This window comes from Triturus cristatus, chromosome 9 (genome assembly GCF_964204655.1).
Source record: "Triturus cristatus chromosome 9, aTriCri1.1, whole genome shotgun sequence".
Lineage (NCBI taxonomy): Eukaryota > Metazoa > Chordata > Amphibia > Caudata > Salamandridae > Triturus > Triturus cristatus.
In genome coordinates, this window is record NC_140592.1 from 1031098532 (window position 1) to 1031116144 (window position 17613).

The 17613-nt window shown below is 49.9% G+C and overlaps 1 long non-coding RNA gene across 2 annotated transcripts in view; it reads right to left on the minus strand.

Annotated features, from left to right (window-relative positions):
• LOC146799282 (uncharacterized) overlaps positions 1 to 17613 on the minus strand; it is a 380959-nt gene that overhangs the window by 207968 nt on the left and 155378 nt on the right. For both annotated transcript variants that reach the window (XR_014969257.1, XR_014969258.1), the window contains exon 2: positions 14491 to 14553. This is a non-coding gene — a long non-coding RNA (uncharacterized LOC146799282). The remainder of the gene's footprint in view (positions 1 to 14490; positions 14554 to 17613) is intronic.

Sequence of the window (17613 nt, forward strand, 5' to 3'; positions counted from 1 at the left end):
CAGAGATCCCTCCATTTATCCGGAAGAGAGGGTAGATCTCGAAAAGCCAAAACATGCAATTAGATATTAGAACATAGGAACACAGTTGATGCTGATTTGATAACGTGAAATGGTGCTAATAAAAACACCTCCAAGCATGTATCGATACATGCTTCTAGTAAAAGCACCATCATAACTCCAAAAGAGGACAGGTTTGACACAATTAAAGTTTACAAAAGGACACCCGATGTTAACTTGACATGTTAGTAAACAAAACATGAGCCGAATATATACGCAGTGAAAAATGAGGTTCAATTAGGACATGACATGTACACAAAAAATTGCATCTATTACTGGAAAAATCGGGAAGGAAGTTACTCTCCTGGTCATCTGTTGTCCATTTCCCAAATTTCCAGCCTAAGGGGAGATACAGTGGAGGGTTTATATATCCCAGTTGGACACCATCTCGAGATTACGAGCTGCTTGAATTTAATTAAATTGGAATTTAAGGTTTGTCAAAGATCACAGCACTCATGGCTTTTATGGCAGATTCTCTCTTGCACATCTCAGAGAGTTGTACCTGAGTGCCTCACGTGATGGACCTGTTTCAGGGTTCTAACTACAGTTGGGAGTACTATCTTGCAGAGTATACTTCCAGGGTCACTGCGTCTGTGCCGGTGACATTGTTTGATAGCACCCACTACTTCAGCTTACTTACAGTCAAGCCAAGTTAACTACATTGCACTGACGAGCACCAAACAAGGTGAACACCACCTGGGATGGTTTAACTTCTGAGAGATACCTATCCTTCACAGATGATACACAAAGCCACAAAGTGACTTTCTCCTAAGATTGCAACATTATTCCTAGCTTCTTTTCTTGAGTTGGTAAAGCTTAAAATGGGAAGGGGTACGATGTATTGATATAATGCCTGGTTACATTTTTCACGTACAAACACCTTCTGCTTATGCCTCGATGAAGGATTGTAATCCGTGGGGGGAAAAAAGTGGAGGGTGCGATTTTGGGTTCGTTCAGAAGATAAGCAGAGGGTGTTGGCTACTGCACAGCCTCCTATATCCCTGTGTATTTTGCTTTCCAAAGCATTGAATTTTCCTGCAAGCAGTATGACATAAGCCTGCACTGAGCCATGGGCCATTTGTACGAAATTCCATTTCTGCATTTCCTAAATAGTGAATCCTAAGAAACCGCTATTTAGGAAACCCAAATTGGAATGTGCAAAAATTGCAACTTCCTAATAGCGATTCCTACAGAGTCGCAATCGCTATTAGCAAATCGCTAGTAAGGAAATGCTAACCCACTCATTTATATGGGCCTAAAGTCCAAAGGTACGAATTGTTTTGCATTTCCAAATTTGCGATTTCCTATTATAAAATCGCAATTTTGGGGATGCCAAAACATTTCTAACTATAGGCCTAAGACCCCCCCCCCCTTAAATCAAAGGGGTACAAAAATGCTGCTTGTGTACAACACTCAATTGCCCTCGGGGCAAATGGGCACTCTATGGCACTGGAAGAAATGCATTTTAGGAGCATTTTTTAAAATAGCACACAGTTACCATCAAATTGGATTAATTGGTGGTAGCATTTCCTAAATGCCCATTTCGCATTTAGGAAATGCTTTGTACAAGCTCAGAAATCACAAATAGGAACTCCCTATTTGCGATTTCCTATTTAGGGACCGCAAAATGCGATTTCTAATGGGTAGAAATCGCTTTTTCCAACCACGTTTAGGCCTTTGTACATATGGAAAGGCAGTATTGCATTTCTAAACAGACCGAAATTGCGATTCGGTCTGTAAAGAAATGCAATTTCCTTTCGTACATATGACCTCAAGTGCCTAGCTCACACGAGGATAGGTAGTAGCACAAGTCTTCAGGGAGATACCTGTGCCAGTAGCGTGGCTTTTAAATTCCTAAAAGAGCTTATGAATAACTGCAGAATTGTGATTGGATGGTCTGTCCATTAACACGCTTAGCAATGTCAGGATACCCTAAACACTTGCATAATGGTAAACAGGAATTTGACAGTTTTAGGTTACCTGTGTTCATTTAACAATGTGCATGAATGCTCCTCTGTTAAGTTGACAGTGATTTATAAAAGCACTTTACAGAATCTCAGGAGATTCCCTGAAGGCTTTGCAGCTCACCCGTGAGTTATACGCCAAATCCAATTAGAGCCTTATTGAAAAGCCGATTGTCCAATCAATTAATTAACTAATCAATGCAACAGTTTCTCTGAAAATACAAACACAATAATTCCTCTTCCCTTTCAGGTATTCTTTTGATATAAATCCCCCGCCGATTCTCGGCATTCCAGGACGATGAATATGTTCACATTGCTCCTGCACTTAAACAGACCAGATCTTTTCAATAATCCCACACGGAATGCGCGGCGGTCTGAATTAACAATTAGGGATCAGTCATTGACTCCTCCACTACATTAACACCCATGAGGCAAGCCCCAATAGTTTCAACTGATCTCATGCTCACAAACCGTGATCTCCACTGACCTGATGCTCAATGTACCAGCATCATCTTCAAAGAGTGCTTAGAAGCAGCTTTATAGAAGTGGAGTAGCGCCTTGCAATTCCCCATAATCTTAACATATTCTTGGGTTGTGTTACGAGTACAGGTGTAGTGCAGATCTGCCTCAGGTGAGGCCTCTTGCCAAATATTAGTCACTCGCTTTATTTAAGTTATGATGTTATGTTACAGAGATGTGTACAGCACTGTTTTACCATTAGTCTGGCCTCGTAGTTCTTTCGGAGTCTGGGGACCTCCACACTCTGATTTGGGGGATTCAATCTCAGACTGAAGTCTGATTTCGGGCTGAGATGGACCATCAGTAGAGTGGGTGATTATGACTAAGATGCTGCTTCTGTGTAGGTGTATGGTTGCAGATGTGTTATAGTGGTTAAGACTGTTTGATGTGTGTATCATGAGGTCTTTACTTCTTGGGGCGTGGCTTAGCGCGCAATGGAAGCAGACGTGCCCGGGTAGAGCTCTCGCTTGAGCCCTCCTGCCCCGGGTCATTTATCCGCGAATAACTACTCTGCACTGCCCGTAACTGCTGGCGGGCCTGCTACGGGACCTTCTCCGTGCCCTGGCCGATTTTGAAGAGCATCGGCGGTGGAGCGCCGCACCGACCCTGACGGCGGGACTGCGGCCGCCTTACGGAGCGCGCGGTCGGGGACCGCGACTACGCAAACCCGCGGCCTTGCCTGGTTCCTTGGGCCTTGATCTGCGGCCTGCGGGGGAGACATTGCGGCGCAGAGTGGAGGCCCGCGGCCGCTGCGGGGGGAGTCCTGGCGAGGCAGACGACGCAGTTGGGGACACCTGGGAGTCCCCCCTCCCCCATGAAGAGCCAATAGACGGTGGTGGCGGGCTGGCGATAGCCCGGAGGAACCACGAGGACGCTGTTGGCGGCACCCGGATCCGGAGTGAGTCGAGAGCCTGAGGCCCTGGGAGCGGCGGGGAGGACCCGGAGGGGTGCTGCGCCTGGTCGCTGCCACGTGCGAGAGACTGCCATCGAGCTATTACTGGGCTGAGAGGGATTTTGGCACGCAGCAGCGGAGGGCTCCGGGCCTGCGAACGGACACACGGGCCTTGCCTTTCCCCCCCGCACTCTGGCCTGGTTGCGACTGACTTGAGGCGCCTTTCCTTCTCCTGGCTCTCTGCAGGCCTTCAGCCGCAGGGGGTGGACTTGCGCTGGATGGAGGCTACAACGCTGAAAGGCATAGCCGCACATATCGCCGCCACTCGTGAGCCCTGAGACCACTGCCGGAGCGCTAGACTGGGCCCTCGGGACGTGCACGGCACGGCCACGGTGCTGCTGGCCGCAGCCGGGGGCGAACACGAGCACCAAGCGGAAAAGGGACGCAGGCGCGACCCACACCTTGGAGGGAGTCATCAAGCGCCATATCGGCTGCGGCTGGACCCGTCGCTGGCTGGGACCCCTGGAGCCACGGTGACTGCGACATCCGCCACGTGGCCTGGCGGACTGGGGCGACGGAGCCCGGCGCTACGCTGAGGTGGAGAAGTGAGCCGCTCCTCACCCTTGGAGTGGGATAGGATCCGCGACGACGGCTTAGACGACGCGGGGCTGCTTTACGGGCCCCTGCTCCTCTGTGACAGGGAGGAGTGCCTTGCACACACCACCGGCTCCATGCCTAGAGGGGCGCGAACGCGCACCGGACCGGGAGCCGCGGCGGAGAGGGGAAAGCACGAGAAAGCAGCACCTACGATGGATACCGAACACGTGGCGGCGAAACTGGATAGCGTCCTGGCAGCCATGGAGAGGATGGAAGAGTCCCTGCAGCAGACACGCACCTCCCTGGAGACCCAAATTGATAGCGTGGCAATAGACTTAACCCACCTCCGAGCTGACCATAAAAAGCTGCAAACACGCACCAAAGCGCTGGAGGACACCATGGCGGACATCGAGCCAGCGACGAAACGGACGGAAACAAAGGTGCAGGACCTCCTGAATAGGGTGGAATTATTAGAGGGTAGGGCTGAAGATGCGGAGGGCCGGGCATGAAGAAATAACATTCGCCTAGTGGGCATCCCGGAGAAATGGGAAGGGGCGGACCCTGCCCGCAGGGTTGAGGACTGGCTGCGAGACCTGCTACTGGACAATGCGCTTTCCCCGCACTTTGTGGTGGAGAGAGCCCACCGCGTGCCCACGAGACCGCCCCCCCCGGGCTCTAACCCTAGACCGTTTCTCCTTCGAGTACTCAACTATAGAGACCGCGATGCCATACTGCGCGAAGCCAGGAACCTAGGGAAAATCACCATTGACAACGCAACGGTGATCTTCTTCCCGGACTACACGGCGCGAGTGCAGAGACAGAGGCACTCCTTCCTGGCGATAAAACGAAGACTGCGCGAGGCGGCCCTCGGGTACTCGCTACTCTTCCCAGCTAAACTAAGAGTGGTGGCGCGCGACAAAACATACTTCTTCGCGAGCCCCGAGGAGGCGGAGGCCTGGCTCGATGGAGGAATGCCGGACGCGCCGCGCAGAGCGCTGGGACCTGCAGCAGCGGAGAGGGTAAGAGGATCAAGACAACGGCGCCGCCACGGGTCGCCCACGCCACCGTCGGTCCGGGGAGCGATGAGCCACTCCCCACCGGTGGACCTCGTTCAACAGGAACAGCGGGATGCCTTGCGCAGGGTGGCGGAAATCAGCAACTCCCCGGCGCCGTCGATCCGTCCGGACGCTAGCCCGGCGGTGTCCTCAACGGATGATGAGGAGATCTATGGCATCCCGGACACGCAGGGCTCTGGGGAGCCCCCGGAGGTCACACCACAAACAGCGGACCTCTTTGGCTGAGGGAGCCCGGTGGTAACCTGCCGCTTGTTGCGTGACACTGGCCTACCTGAGTCTCTGCTTGGTTGCCCCTCATACCACTAGACCTGCCTGGGGCCCCCTGTGCCCACACCGTCGATACTTTGGGGGACTCGCCCACGGAGCTGGACACTAAGTACATTCTCCAATTATAAACACGTGGTTCATTCACCCCATTAACAGACATGCGAAGGGGCCTCGCGGTGCTTAATCGCCGGCCCGCTGCCATAGGTACCGTTCGGAGGGGGACGTGCCCCCCTCCCGGTGCCCCCGCCCACACTAGGCGGACAACTGGACGTACAGCTGCCACGGCCTTGAATAACAGACGCTAGATGCCCACCGGCCAGCAGTGACATGCACATCCCACCCGGGAAGAATGCAGGGCACTTCCAGGACTGCATAGTTTTGGTTACCATTAAGAGATAAACCACACGAACCCCCTAAGACTGTATAGTTCATAAGCTCACTCGAGCGTTTGGACGGCGACCCGTTGAGCAGCCGACCTTTTGGTATTCTGGACCTTGTTGTTGCCATGTTAAGGCTTTATATGTTCCCTTTCTTTCCTTTCCCCCTACTCTGCTGGAGATCAAATCACTGCGTACACAGTACTCAACTCAGCTGCGCGGTGGGTGTGGGCTGCTGGGCATGGGGGACCCTTGAGATGGGGGCCACGACCTGGGGGAATGAGGGTGATGCGCACACACGCGACCGCTATGGCTAATATACAAATATGCACCTGGAACGTCAGGGGGATGCACACACCGGCTAGGCGTTATCACATCTATTCATACCTAAAACGGCATAAAGTCAGCATAGCGCTGCTCCAAGAAACCCACTTGAACGGAGCCAAGGTGCGGGCGCTCCATCGTAGATGGCGAGGGCAGCTGTATGCTACGGAATACTCCTCCTTCGCTCGCGGAACACTGATATGGATCCGCCCAGGGACCCCGTGGGAAGCCATTGACACTGTAGTGGATAGGGAGGGCAGATACACAGCTGCGCAGGGCAGGCTGGATGGCCAGTTTATTACGCTGATGTTCCTCTATTCCCCAAATGTTGATCAGGGCGGCTTCCTGGCGCAGCTCTCAGCGACCATGGCGACTTGGCATGCAACCTCATGGATAATAGGGGGTGACTATAACTGCACATTAGACATCACATTAGATCGCTCCTCCCCGCCCCCGGCTAACGCCTCTACCAGGGGAGCAACGAAAGCGCTGTTGGACTGGGCCGCGCAATGGGATTTGCATGATGTTTGGCGACAGCGCAACCCGGGGACGCGCACATACTCCTATTACTCTGGCGCCCACGACCTACATGTCCGCCTAGACCGGTTCATGGCGTCTGCTGACCTCCTGCCCCACGTGATAGATACGCAGTACATGGGCCGCACGCACTCAGATCACAACCCGCACTTCATGTCCATAGCCTGGGCCCGCCCACACCCCCCCGTACCTACATGGCGCCTACAGCCTGCGCTGTTACTGGACGCGGCTTTCTGCGATGCCCTGCTCGAACGCGCCGCGCAATACTTTGAGGATAATGCCGGTACGGCAGCCAACCCAGGGGTGGAGTGGGACGCCTTCAAGGTAGTGATCCGAGGGCACTGCCTGCACGCCCAGGGGCATGTGCGACACCAGCTGGAGAGAGACTTAACTAGGCTGGAGTCGGATTTACTTGCGCGAGAGGAGGGGGCTGTGGATGGAGACGGGGACCCACTACATGAGGCACACACGGAGCATGCGCGCCTTCTGGAGCGACTTCGGAATGTCAACTACGCCGCGCACTCGGCGAGAACACATCACCTAGGCGACAGACCGGGCAAATTGTTGGTGTGGCTGGTCTCGCGGGACGCCCGCTCGACCCCGGTGACGGCCGTGCGGGGGGAGGGGGGGGAACTAGTGTACACGCAACTTGGCATACATGACGCTTTCACTACCCACTATGACGCATTGTATCGCTCTCGTCTATCAGTCCCTTACTCTGATATAGCCGACTATCTCTCCCCCCTGCCGCTACCGCAACTGACTATTGCGCAGCAAGACGAGCTTGGAGCTCCGCTGGAGACAGACGAGCTCCGAGAAGCCATCTTTAATCTATCCAATGGCAAAACCCCGGGCCCGGACGGGCTACTGGCTGAATTTTACAAGGCCGGCTCGGACATCCTTATCCCGGAGTTACTGCGAATGTACGCGGCGGCGGCGGAGGGAGCTGCATTGCCCCCAACGTTAAATGAGGCCACACTGGTCTCTATTCTTAAGCCAGGCAAGGACAGCACGCGAGTGGGCTCTTAGCATCCGTTGGCACTGCTGAACACGGACTATAAAATCCTAGCTTCTGCGTTAGCCAGGAGGCTGGCCCCTCATGTACCCGCTCTGGTGCACCGGGATCAAAATGGATTTGTCCCCACACGCCACACTTCCTACAACATCCGCCGCCTCTTTCGGGTACAAGAATATGCCACGCAACAGTGGCCGAGGGCGGGATGTCTGATACTGGACCTGGAGAAGGCCTTCGACTCCGTCGAATGGCCGTACCTGAGGGCGGTTGCGGAGAAATACCGACTGGGGGGGGGATACAACGCCATGATTGACCTACTTTATGGCAGACCGACTGTCCGAGTCCGTACGGGCCGCCTCCTCTCTGATGCCATCCGGGTCCGCAGAGGCACCCGCCAAGGCTGCCCGCTGTCGCCATTGCTGTTTTCGCTGGCTATGGAACCCTTGGCTGCGACGCTCAGGACGCACGGACTGGAATGGGGAATCCCATTGGCGGATGGCCTGCACGCGGTATCTCTATATGCAGACGACCTGCTGCTGTACGTCAGGGACATAACTGCCATCCCCGCCTCCCTCACCGATGTTTTCCGCACCTTTGAGGAGATGTCGGGCCTGAGGGTTAATTGGGCCAAGTCGGGAGCCTATCCCTTTGGCCCAATGACGCCTGAATGCGACGTCCGACTGGGAGGGGACAGGTTGCAGTGGCATCCCACCACCTTCCGCTACTTGGGGAACAGAATCTACAGGACCCCGGCAGACGTCTTGGATGGGAACCTCCTTCGAGCAATTGCGTCTGTTCGAGCGCAAGTTGGCTTCTGGAACACCCTACCCCTTAATGTGCCTAGCCGGGTGGCACTGACCAAAATGATAGTGCTGCCCCGCTTACTGTATTATTTTGCAAATTTGCCTCGGTATGTTCCCGCCAAGCTGTTCCGAGACCTGGAGGTGTTGCTGCGCGGCCTCATCTGGAACAAGGGGAGACCGCGGGTAGCGTTGGCTAAACTGTACATGCCCACGGATGCTGGGGGCTTGGCAGTCCCTAACATGGAGCTGTACTACCTCGCGGCGCAGATGCAATGGGTGACGGGATGGCTGTGCGGCAAGCAGCTTGAGGACACTACCTCGCATGCGGCTGCCTGGACGCAAGCACAAATTAATACACTGTTCCACCCAATAACCCGCATGCCCTGCCCCTCCCAGATCTACCTGGCGGTGGCGCGCAGATGTTTTCTGCGGTGCCTTCGCCTCACGCGCGCGACCAAGCCATACGCCCCGGGTTTGCCACTTTTGGGTATGCCCGGCCCGATGGGGCCGCTCACGGAGGCCCACTTGGCTGGATGGGAACAGGCGGGAGTGGACACGCTAAGCGATCTGTATGTAGATGGCGACTTGCTTACGTTCGCCGCCCTGGCTGAAGATACGGCTCTACCGGCAGGGCAGTTCCTCCTACATGCCTCCCTCATGCACACGCTCACGACTTCCAGGGGCGACATGACGGTGGAACCCCCGACGCATACCTTCATCCAATATCTGCACATTATGGGCAATGGCGCGCACGTCATACATTGGCTAGCACAGGCGCTACAGGCACACTCACAACCATCCACCTTGGCACTGAGGGAGCGTTGGGCGGCGGACAGGGGCAGAGACTGGACAGACAAGGAGTGGGCGATGATACTGGCCAGCCCGACCAACATTCCACGCAACCCCCGCTTTAAAGTCATACAATACTACATTCTGCAGCGTGCATATCTCACACCCAAAAAGATTAACAGATATTTCTTGCGGGCTGACGCACTTTGCCAGCGGTGCTCTCTACCGGGAGCGGACCTCTTACATATGCTATGGCACTGTCCTGATATACAGGCATACTGGAGCGGCGTACTGTCACTACTTGAGCGCGGTGCTGAGGCACGACTACCGCGCACGTGGGATGCATGCATATTAGGCTTATATAAACGCACAAAAGCGAACAAAGCACAGGCACGCTTTTGGGACATGGGTCTCATAACGGCCAAACGCTTGCTCACCAAGCATTGGAAGGCAGCGACCCCCCCGCACGTCAGACATTGGAAGGCCTCCTTTGTTAACAGGGCGCAGGCGGAGAGTGCGGTGCTTCTCCGTGAGGAAACTGCAGGGCTCCGGAAGTTCCCCATCGCCCAGCTTTGGGATGACCTCCTCACGGCCTTCCAGGTGGCCTGCCGGGATCGGGGGATAACCTGAGTCTTTGGAGGACACCACTGCCTTGCTAGCTGGGTGGCGACATCCCTGAGACCATGGCAGAGCTGGCTCCCGGCCCCCTCTGCTTGCCCCCTAGTGCCTCTCACTTGTACCCTATAGGGGATTGCTGTCGGGTAACATCTGTGATGCGACCATGGCGCGCGTGCGGGGATTGCTGCTGCTGTTGCAGTCTGAAGCAGCGCGCACAGTACACAGTACCCGGGTACGGGCTCCAATGAAGAGATATGATCACTCTACCCTACTCAGAAGCTCCCTCCTACGATACAGAGGAATGTCTTATCCATACGGGGGGAAAAAGACTGCGGGCGCAGACGCTGCGAGACTTCGGCCTTTCTGACAGCCTCCTCTTCCCCCCCCCTCCCCCCTCCTCGGGCCTGCAGCTTAACGCACCCCTAGCGTGGCCCGGCTGCGCCCCACTTGGCAGCTGCTGTCCCCTCCGCTTCTAACGCAGAATGATCTCCTCCTCCCCCCTCCCCCCTTCCCCTTGCCCCCACCCGAGTTTACGACCCTAATCCTGAATCCTTCCATAGCACTAGACACACCGGGAGCAGTCTGGTTGTTGGTTACGCTCCCTAACCGAACCCTTATCTAACCAAAGAGAACAATTGTTGAAAGTGTTATCCGGCGCCCCCGAGGCGTGGCCCTACCTAGAGCGCCCTGAAGAGCACTGATGAGGCAGCAATGCTGAGCAGTACGCACAGGAGGCGGTTACGCCCGGGAAACACGGAACGACCCCACTCAAAGCGCATAGCGTAGCATAACAGACATACTCAGGCACTCGACGGCTTGGGGAGCACGCCGCTGGGGGGACGATAGCGCACTGAGTACTGCGCTTATGGAGCTGAATTGCGAAGCTGCGCACTGGGCTCGTCGGATATAAACGCTGGCATATAAGTCTTTGTGAGCTATACTGCAACCTCCTTGCCGCGCTCCAGCCTACACCATGAACAGGACACCAGTACTCCGCTGCCCCGGAGACCTTGGCATTTGGGGATAGACTCGATGCCTTGCGCGACTCCCCCTACGGGCCTGGGTGTCAACCGAAGACGCCACATTGTGGGCTGGAACACAGCGCCATCTTCTATTGCAGGTACTGCGCTTCAGATGCACCACAACAAAATACAGAAAAGCACCATAGATCCGCTTTTACACAATGTACACACCTGATTTCTATACAAATGTTCGCCTGTGTATCGCCGCCGCACCTCCGGGTTGCCGGATGAATGGCTGTGTCTTACCACCCGGACATGTGTATCTTTGTCTCGCTGACCCGATACTTTGATTAGTGAACGTACATTGTAAAAATGATGCAACTGCGGTTAATAAAGGTTTTCAAAAAAAAAAAAAAAAAAATGAGGTCTTTACTTCTTCAGGCCCATGACATCTAGGATGACAGGTATGTGATTTGCCGGCTTGAAGCACATGTCTGAAGTACCTGAGAGTATGGCATGAGAGCATGAGTCCACTGCATCTTTTTAAACTAGACTACCTACAGGGTGCTGGGTGGGAGTTTGCATGGGTTATGTTTTGTCAGGCAATGGTATATTGTTCCAGGAGGAGTGAAGTGCTGTTGTGAACTCAACGAGGGTCGTCTACATGGTGCCTCTGAGCTAGTTTGGATGTGTGTGTGTACTGACTAAGGTGTTCTGTTGGGGTTTCTGATTGTATATTGTCATAGTTGGTTCTCTTCTGAGCTCCGCGACACCGAACCATACTGGAAAGCTGAACTGGGTGTGTGCTCAGTGTTCTGTCTAATGAACTCTGTTGGCTATTTTTTCACACTGGAAGGTGCCACAGTATGCACAGCGACATCCGAGTAAAAATCACATCTATGCAGATCTGCATTCACATGTGCAGCATTATCAAGCGGGCACTGTTTTGAGTGTTACATATTACTTTTGCTGATACCCAATCAGAGAGAATATATGGGCTGTGTTGGATGAGTTTGCAAAGTACCGTCTAATGTGCTTGCTGAATGGTGCGTGTTGTTTCATAATGGAAGATGTAGAGTGCACAGGAATTTCCTAGTACTTATCTCATCTGGTTTCAGTGCGACGTGTTGTGAGTACTTTTTATTGTTGCATGCATTATTGTGAGCTCGCTCATATCAAGCTATTTGGAAGATCTGAGCCGTATTTGATGGGTGTGCAAGGTTAGGTACACTAAAATTAGGCTTTCTTGTGTTCAGTTTCTATTTTTGGTAAAGTCTGGTAGGGTTCTTCAGTTTTTTCAATACCTTAAAAAAACCAGTGGTCATCAGTTGATACACATTTTCGCGCAATTAAAAACAACAGAAACAGTGTTTTCGGGTGTTTATGGAATGTTTTATTTTTAATTATGGCTTGCTGTCTGCACTGATGGTGCATGTGAATAGATATAACATGTGTACAGGGTCCAAATACATTTTTACACATCAAACTTATTTTAGTACACCATGCAATACTTCTTTAGTGAGTCTTTGGACATGCACGCTCGCTCTTTCCTGCCTATGTAAACGTTTATCTGTGAAAAGGCCCTTTCAACATTGGTACTTGAGACGGGCAACGCCAAAATAGCCAGTACACAATTTGCTAACTCTTGCCAATGACATATCCTTCAATGCCAATACTGGTGCAACTGAGGGCTGTGATTGTCAAGGACATAATCTGCAAAATATGCATTGAATTGGGCACATATGCCCTCAGTTATTGAAGTGGTCAAAAATGAAGCAGTTCTTTATAAAGCCTGGAGAAAATTCAGAAGGGATCTAGAACTTGTGAAGAATACCTCAGTGAGACTTAATTAACTTCAAATGCCATGGTTGGTGAAGGGACATTTCTATGCATCATTGCAAGCCATTTCCCATAGAGTGTAAAATACATTTTCCTGAATTGCTCCTCAACATTTCTTTCCTTACCAAGTGGCAAGAGTTCTAACATGGCGCATATTGCAGTGCCAAAGTCAATACAAGTGTCGCCCAGCCTACTCTCAAGGAGATGTTTCACATCTACATCAATTAAGCTGAACACTTGGTAAACAAGGGTGTTTTCAGACTCTAGTATTGTCATTAAGTCCACTACAGCAGTCATATTTTCCTGTAAAAACCTAAGCATGCAGTAGACTGTACTTTTTTCACATCACTATCAATATGTGACCAAAGATCATCACATTGCTTGCCTTTGGCATCATCACTAAGCAAAAACTCCGTAAACGGTCGCCACATGGATAATATGGCATTCACAGCCTCTAGGACTGAGAACCACTGGCTAAATGACACAGTTGGGATGACTCTTTCTTTGATGCCACACAAAGCACAAAATGAGAAATATTTGCATTTTAGTTCCAGGGCATAGCGAAACAGTGTACCAGAAAAGACTACAAAGTCAATAGCATTCTTCATTAACTCTGAAGATTGTAAAGATGCTTTCAGCATACCATCTGGCAAGTGATAAGGATCTCTTACAGGGAAGCACTACAGCTCAGGTAGCGATTTTGACAGGTCATCATACAACTTTTTCATATACGTAGCTGAATTACTGCAAATACAAACAATATCACTCCAATCTTTATTGAACTTGGTAGGAACGTTTACCAGCAACATTCCAAGTGACACTGCGTTCCATGTTTACCAACGTCTGGTGTCATGTTTTCACCACTATCTCAGATGATTGGTGACAATATTCTTTTCACATATACTTGTCACTACACCTTCCATTGAATGCTTAAAGCCTGGGGTGTTTGACAATTCACCTACAATCAATACTGACTCACTGGAAAAGGGGGCTGACGTATCGAAGGATTTCACCCATTCTCAGTCTCTGGGTAAATGTGATGGTACTTATTGGGAAATATTCTTATGAAACCAGCCATTTTACCTATCAGTGAAATCAAATGTAGCCAAAATATCAAATCTGATTTTGATGTTTCCTGATTCTCTACAGTTTTTTAAATAACTAAATAAGACCTAAAACATGCTCTGAAACACTGCATCTTTAGACAAAATACCAAAAAACTGAAAAAAGCAGAAGGAAGAAGAGACAACATTCTAGTGACATCCCTAATAGCCCAGTCTTTCTTGCTGCTGCCTTGTATAACAAAGTTGCATTGTATTGGCCCCTCCAGGAAGAAATAAAAAATTACATTTTCACTCATCTTTTCCTTTCTTTGAATGGTACTTGATTTGTGTTACAAAGGTGTTTTGTCAGTGTTTATATGTTTATACTGGTGAGGCTATTTTCCTTTCGGTGGGGTTTTATCAGTTATTATAGGTTTAAACCTAAAACCAGATAGCCTAACTATAATGTTTTTGTTGGGTGTTGGCTAATGCTTGAAACAGAGTGTTGTCAGCACTGTACTACTCAGCTATATGATGTATTTGGACTATCTTGGGTGCTTGCATGATGTTCTCTCCAAGGCTTCCGGTTGGATGTAGGTCTATTTGGTGTGAGAAAAGCACAGAACAGGCAATGTAAGTTACACACAGTTCCAAAAAACGTCAGCAAGTCACATCATCAATTAATTCCGAACAGGCATACGTCCAAGAACGGACTTGTTCTCCCCATACAGCAGCACATTCACAGTATGGAGACCAAGCATGTGGGACCAACTGGGTGTCTGATCACTGCCCATCACCCTCTCAATCTTACCAGGACAGCAGTCATAGTCATCTTGCCATTCTCGTAGCTGTTGCAGACGCTCAACTTAATTTTCTGAGTGAAAGAAAAAAAAATGAAGGATGGTAATTTGTAGGTTTTTGGAAAACTATAGGATGCAATTTCAAATGGCATGCCCAAATTATTTGTACTGCCTGGTTTCAGTCAATTTCTTAGTCGAATTGTGCAATAAAATGACCCATTTTAAGTAGGTGTTTCTCCTTAAGGAGGGAGGGGTTGGCTAATTTGCTTGGCTTTCTGGGTGTAATTTGGAGCAGGTATTTACATCGTACCATAAGGAGTCACTTATAGTTGGGATGTTTAAGTCTGAAACCTAGAACATTGAACAGGCGGCAGAGGTCGTTTAGCTCAATGACTTCGGATTACACAATTAGGATAATTGCTCATTAGACAGCAGATCCATAGTTATCTTAAAAGTGCAATGGAAGCTTTAGGTACAACCGTGGGCATTATGTGAAAGACTTGCAAGAGACTTGTCAATGTAAGCATCTTGGCCAGAGTCACCCTGCCTATTGTGTTCAACAGATGTGAAACCAAAACTCAGTCTTTTGAAGGTCAGCAATGTCCACTGAAGAGTATTTGAGGATACTTCTGCTGGTAAGGCCTAGACCCAGATACTAGCCAATAACCTAGAAAACCAGGTCCTTGCCAGGTTTACGGGATAAACATGGATTACATAAATTAGGTTCATTAGATTAATTTTCTGAAAATGATCTATTGTGGTTAAGCTCATAATTTGGCATGAATACTGCTCTCCTGGTCCTATGATGGACAACGCTACTATTGTTTTTACCACACTCTGGTAGCCTTTATATTACAGGAACACCATGCGCTCCACCTGCATTCAAGTAGCAGCATGCAAGTGCCCCTAAGCAGAAGATAGTTATCTGTGACACTGAGGTCTACCTGCATGTTGTAAAGTCTAGAGAGAACTATACTCCAGTACGTGTCTCAGGCCATCAGCCTTCTTTATAACTTCATGCAACCATCATCTGCAGTGAGTCGCTACACCTTTTCAAAGGACTGCACATTTGTGAATGACATAGTCAAGAGGAACAGCACCTGTAGTTCAGCGCATTCAGAATCAGCCTTTTTCCCACTGTTGCCTCTCAGAGATAGAGACAGAGGGAATCCACTGGTATGTCAGACCCTATCATGTTGATCACTGAAAAGTCCCGTTCCTGAAAATAAGGCATTCACTTCTCCGTTCATTTAACTGATGAGTGGTGAAGACATTTGAATTGAACATGATAGGTTTGTGATCTGTCATGGCCCAGAATGGTCTTCCATAAATATAGATGGGAAAATATTGCCACAGAATGGAGATTGCTTCCGGCTCGCTCTGTGAGTATTCATGCTAGGTGGCATCAGAGCCGACTTCCAAGGGGTTATTGTATAAACTCAGTGTTTTGTGTGTGTTTAAAATATGTTGTTTTGTGTAACTGTGTTTTCAGGTATGGAAAGCCACCTTCTTGCCTTCGGTCCAATACCATGGTGTACCTGGTTTCAAGACTATACCTGGAAGCACAGTGCAGATTGCAAAGTTCCAAAAAATGCCTGCAGAAGACTGCCAGGCACAAAAACGTCAGGGTTTGGATACGTTTTGCCTTCTTAGAGTCAATAACCTTGGATGGGTGAGCAGAGATAGTGTCAGCAATGAATATGTGTCACTTTAATGTCACTGATCTTCCACGAGTCAGCGGAGTTTCTGGCAGTGGAGAAGATACAGGCAATAGTTAGTACATGGCCAAAAAAGTCTAAGTATGGCTTCTGGAAATAACACTTCAAACTTTGAAGTGGCCTACCAGCAAGACACGTGGAGGGGCCCCCCTCTGGGCTCAATCCGGAGCTCTGCAGTGCTGTGCTGAGGGTGCCCCCTGGAGCTTGGGGATACCCTCGCACCGCGGGGGCTGTGGGGGCCTGTGTTACGCCCCTGAGTGCAAGGTCATTCTCCTTCACTCTCAAGAAAATCAGTTACTAGGTCTGTCTCATACTTCTTTTCTGTGCAAGTGTCACTAATTCAACATGCCCTTAAATCCCGCAAGCACATCTCACACTACTGCCTGAAATAACTCCACTGAGGAAGGTCCCATTTGCACTATTTCAAACTGATAGAGCGCCACGTTATTCTGAAAGTTTGTAGGGGTGCATCATAATCACTGTTAAGTCTGCATCCATATATGTTAACCGACTTATAGTAATGTGTGGCTTAGAAATGTATCATTCAAATCTGCTAATAATAGTATGATTAGAAATGTAACCATGCCTTTCATGAAGAGCAATGTCGTAGTTCACTGCAAATGTATTTTAGTTAACATAAAATAATTGGTTTTCATGTAATGCGATGCATTAGGTTTAAACGTGCGCCATATTAAAGTCTGCACATGTAGTTTGCTTATTCATATATAAAGTGTAATGAAGTTAATGCTTATAATGTGATTTTAGAAGTGTGGGTTTAAACTGTGTAAAGGCCTGATCGCATATAGGTTTAAAGAGAAAGGCTTGTTAATTTCTTATGTTAGCTAAATATTGTAGGCCGAAAATAATTTCCCTTGGTAAGGCTTTGGGGTTTCAGGGCGTTAGAAAATCTCAGAAAAGTGGAAAGTTTCTCGTTCTCATGTTTCTGTTGCAGGTGCAAGGACACTTAGCTCGTTAGAGAGACTAACCCTTTGTTTTAGGAGTTAGGATGGTACGAGAAGCCAATATGGGAGTGCACCGGAATTTAGGGATGATACTTTCGACAGAGGAGGTGCCTGGGACCCAAGGTCAAGCTAACCGTCCTTGGATGGGATACAAGTTTCACTGGAAAAGTACTGGAAGAAGACCTGGCTGAAGAGGTGTGCCGGTGGGCGTGTTCTATGTTTTTGGGATTTTGAATTAGGGACAGTGCCCCGTGGGTTGAGCAGTTAAGGCTTAGATGGGAAGCTAGGAGCATCTTAGAGCGAGCTGTGACTAAGTGAGTGCACTTCTAAGGAAGTCTTCACTTCTGACACCTTTTACTCTCTTGCCTGGGAGGGAAAATGCTAAGTAGGGATGTCACCTTAGAGATAGAGTAGGGATAGACTAGCTGATTTTTCTTTTAGGCTAATGACTTCT